This window comes from Ixodes scapularis, unplaced genomic scaffold, assembly GCF_016920785.2.
Source record: "Ixodes scapularis isolate PalLabHiFi unplaced genomic scaffold, ASM1692078v2 PGA_scaffold0__279_contigs__length_252992795, whole genome shotgun sequence".
In the NCBI taxonomy this organism is placed as follows: Eukaryota; Metazoa; Arthropoda; class Arachnida; order Ixodida; family Ixodidae; genus Ixodes; species Ixodes scapularis.
This window is the reverse complement of record NW_024609835.1, coordinates 35,308,520-35,313,288: the sequence shown is the minus strand read 5'-3', so window position 1 is coordinate 35,313,288 and position 4,769 is coordinate 35,308,520. Positions and strand designations below refer to the sequence as shown.

The window sequence follows — 4,769 nt, the reverse complement described above, 5'->3', positions numbered from 1 at the left end:
CAGTTTGGTGGGCCTTGAGTAGATTTGTCGAGGAGGTCTCGTCTCTTTCCTGGGGGTAATACCATGTCAGCTGCTTTGCATGAATCACTTGAAAACTGTTCGGACCGCTCTAAAGCACTTGTGATTGACCTTACCTGTTGTGTCCATGCTAATGCTGAAATGTAAAGTTCACTGAACCAAGTTTTACTAATGAACAAACACAATCAGTGGAAAGGTTGAATGGCTTTATGAATGGCTTTATTTGTTTTCTCGAAGTATACAGTGTTTCATACATAATACATGATGCTGGCAAGGCTACTTTCATTAGCACGCAGGCAACTTAGTTTACATTCTGTTTCACGATAGTTTGGTGAACTGTGGAGGCTACGGCTTCTGCGACCCAGTAAGAATGTCGGAGCGAGGCACATGGACGCATGTCACAGGAGCGTTCGTGTCACCGCGCCAAATGCAAGGACCACCCGCCAGAACCGGCTGTCTAATGCTAGGGCGATGTTTTGAGCGGAAGTGGTCGATTCACGGCTACGATTGTTTGAACTTCGATCACAAGCCATGTTTTTCTCAAAAAAGTGTTGATCTATATTAAGTGTCGCTAATCAGTAACATGTGTCTTCGTCTTTCTTCAGTGTCGTGTAGTGTTGCGGTCCGAAGAATCCGACGGCAACACTACTAAAAGAAGAAGAAAAAACAAAGCCTAGAACTATGTTTTGTCGCAGATGGCGCTCTTGCTGTGGCAATAACGAGGACTCGACCGTGGAGTGTTGTCAAGTGCCTGGCTCCGATGCTCTTATTGGGTCACAATGTTTGCCAATTTACCGAGAAACAGAGTATAGTGTCTCACCTGTACACGCTATAAAACAAATGAGATGCCAGGTGTAGCAACTCTCACAGCTGTAGCCCTTATATTATTCTTTGCTATGCTGTTTGGAAGAATACATAAAAAAATCAGTTTACAAAGCCGAATCTAATTTTTTGCCCTCTTGCATGTTACAAAAATAAAAGCATCACGCCTGAACACCAACATCTGTCTCTAAATTATTCCTTGCTGAAATGAAAAATAAATATACTGTGAATATGAACCAATACAATCTCAAACAGGTTTAAGAATGGATATGATTCAATAAACAATTATTTCAATCTGCAAGCTTGAAATCAAGTATGTGTGTGCATACTTGACCCTGGTCTTTCGACTATTCCCCGTTGACACTTGTTCTCGAAGGATAGGGACTTCGTCGATTTCACGGCAGTTCAAGCATTGGTCAGGCAACATGCTCATGTTTATAGTTTCGGCTGTGCTATAGGGATAACAAAGGTGAGTTGTGTATTGCTGAGTCAAAACAGAACTCTCAGGTCTAAAAGGCTTCTTAAAAATGCACTAAATCTGGTTTTGACTTCATAATTACATGACTCGAACATAAACTACTCACTTCAGCAAGTCTAAGAATTCACAAATAATCTGTGAACATGTATTCTGCTTTTATCTTCATTCACTTATGAAACTGATTGCTTATATAAAATATGCAATCAGTCTTGCACACCTCCCCATTGCGAGAAGGAAAAGGGAGATTCGTTGGCTTTTTTTTCTCGCCGGAAAGCAGAAAAAGAAAAGGAACAGGTTTCAATGTGCACATTACGTTGAAGTGGGACAGTTACGGAAACAAATTCTGCATCTTCAATATTCATGAAGTAGGCAGATTACTTTCAAGTCATAAGAGGATAAAGTCAGAAACAACTTCAGCTCGCCTTCAGTCAAATTTTCCCTTTAGATCCAGGGACGTTTCACCTTCATAAGGTCATCAGTACCAATTGGCATCCATTCAGGAATGTAATGGTAGATGTACTAGCTTGACCTCAAGGTCGCAGTGCCCTCCTTTCATCTGCTTGCAGTGCGACCCCTCGTGCACTTGGTCCCAGATGGTGAAGCTGGTGCTGGACAGGATGTCGTCCCCTGTAAAAGAGTCGTCCCAGTAGTCAAACGATCCGGTTACACTCTTGAGCAGCATAGTTGTCCTCCCATGCCATTACCAACTGAAAATCAGTGAAACCCCATTTTTTAAGCAGCAGAATGCATAAATGGACATGTCTATTCCATTCCCTTCGTACCGAATACCTGCCAGCATCCAAGGGATGCAAATCAAAATAAATAACATTGTATTATTTGCTCTTTTGAGACTCCTTGAACTTAAACCAACTTAAACACTACCACAATTTTAAAGCTGGGAACTTCGAGGACACCTCTCCATATACCGAGATTACATGCTTGTCCCACTCCTGGCTTGTCCTCATCCTGGCTTGTCCTCAGCAGGGTTGGCCAGCGTGTCCTCATACTCCTGGGTTTTTAGTCTTGGAAGTTAAAGCTTTGGTTTTTGTCATTGCTTGGTTGCTGGTAGATGCTGGAGGAAGCTTGTACTGTTACTTTGAAACATCAAGTTTACAAATTGAACACTAACCCGTATTGATGGTTGGATACAGAAGCTAGATTTGTCATGTCAAGGAGGTTGTCATAAAACAGTGGGCACGGGACTGAAATTAGCGGCGGAGTGAGCGACCGAGGCGCATTCGGGAGTATCAAAGAAGACGAGGTGTGTGAGTTTTGCGCGAAAGCAGGACGATCGGCCAGAGATGTGAGAATGTGGCGTCGAGAGAACTTGAACGGGCTAACTGCATGACTGTTATCTGAGCTACATTAACCAGAGGAGAAGAGAGAGTAACAAGTGAACAACACTCTATGGCCAAGGAGGTAATTGACCAGGTTATTTCACCCAAGCATCACAGTAGTCATTTCAACGACCAAGAAAAATACATCCAAACATCAGCACAGCAATAACAGCAGCGAGCCAAGGAATCGCGTTGTGTGTATGTTTATACAGTCTCAAACTGGATCTGCCTCAACGGGCGATGAGTCTCCCAGCTGTAGATGACCGCTAGCCTGGGGCCCTTAACGTGCATCACGTAGCAGTGATACACGACCGCACGCCAATACAGTGCTCATCCAGATCGAAACGGGCAAATGTGGGGATTGAACACACGATTCTGGGTTCTGCAGCGCGAGCTTTCACTCCACATTCTCCGAGCTGGTGCGTGCAAGCCCCCTCGGCCACCAATCCCGCAGTGCCAGGGAATAACATATAATAAATGACAATGGTACAGTGGTCTGCAACAGGTAGCTTTTCAGTGCCTTGAGAAACCAGGTTGAGATCACGTGACACTTTCCTGCCATATATGGCTTGCAAAATAGAGATGCACAAGTCATAAAGCAAGTAATAATTTGATTTTGTTTTTACTAAAGACATCAGCATCTGTATTTGGCTTCCACAACTTCTGAAAGCTACCTCTGAGTGCATAGAGTGGTTTCTTTCATAATCTTACCTCCATGGAGAATTTCCCAGCTGGTAACGGGGCCGTGAAACGCAGACCCCCTGAAGTCGCACAGGCGCCGAGGGCATTACACAGGGCCCGCAACATGTCCTCCGAGCAGAGGGCCCTTTCAGTAGCCCGGCAGCCGGTGGATTCTGTTGGAATGATAGGGTAGGGGGAACACAAGCATTTGCAGGTTAACGGACCTAAGAAAACTAGTAGGCAGGTACGAAAACATGCTACTCGCCCCCGCAGCGTTTGCCTCACTGGCACTTTATGGTGAAACAAATCAGCAGCGAGCGACTGATGGAACACGCGTCAGAACAGTTCGTCTTGAGTTTAACACCCTAGGACGGCGCTTTATCGCGCGCGTAAAGCATTGGCGTAGCCAGGTTTTCTTGGGGCCGGGGGGGATTTCGGGTGCGAAGTACTGAACACCCCCTCCCTGGCTACGCCACTGGCAAGAAGTGACATCGGATGTCACTTAGACACGGCGCTATCACTGCTAAAATAGACTACCATCGAACACCGAGTCGTGACTGCGAAGTTAATGACCCACATACAGATATCCTACCACACTATCTGTTTGGACAAGTGGCATACAATCTGTCGCTGGGGGGAAAGACTAAGAACAGACAACTGCGCACTCGGTTCGGTCGTACCACACCGATCGCCTAATCCGCTGCTTTTTCGTAACATTCCGTTTTACTTTGCTATACTCCTTTCACGTGCAACTGTTTGTGAATGATGCGAACTGTACAGAAACGACGTAACTCACCTCAGCGAGCGCCATGGCGCGGTTCTCCGGGTTCCAACGCTGCGGGAGATCGGCCTTCGAAAGCTCGGCAGCCCGTTCAGCTCGCCGAAGAGGGCTGTAGCTACACTTCGGTGCTTCACGGAGACACCGAGACACTTGCTGGCGAAAAGGGGTCTCCGCCAAAAAGTAGAAAGGCTCACTCGCGTCGCACATCACCGTGCTGACGTTGGGGGGGCTCACATCAACATCGGGAGGCACTCACTTGATCGAATGACGTTTTAGCGAACGCCCACGTTTGATCGAATGACACTTTAGCGAATAGTCGGACGCCGCGAAGCGGCGTTTTCGGGTGGGCCAAGTGAGTTCATATTTTTGTAATGAGTTGCCGCAGACTGTCGCCGCGAAGCGGCGTAAAGCGCAGCGCGACGGATGGGTTAACGCGCGCCCCCGTTATTCGCTAAAACGACCATTCGCTCAAATGTCGCCGTTCGCTAAAATGTCATTCGCTCTTGTGATATGAACCCATCTCACCGCCGAAGACCGGGACGCATATTGGTGCTTCGTATGCTCCCAGGGTAAATTCTTTCGCGTCAAACGAAGTAACGTACATTTCGAGGTATTTCCGGCCTCTTTTTTCCGTATGCCGCGTCTTCGTTCA

General features: G+C 46.6%; 1 long non-coding RNA gene across 1 annotated transcript; it reads right to left on the bottom strand.

The window, feature by feature from the left end:
• Positions 1-228: 228 nt before the first annotated feature.
• Positions 229-4,220, bottom strand: LOC120837892. The gene is made up of 3 exons (XR_005715007.1): positions 4,133-4,220; positions 3,367-3,509; positions 229-1,945 (listed from the first exon to the last, which is right to left on the bottom strand). It is a non-coding gene; the product is annotated as an uncharacterized LOC120837892 (long non-coding RNA).
• Between the last annotated feature and the right edge of the window lie 549 nt (positions 4,221-4,769).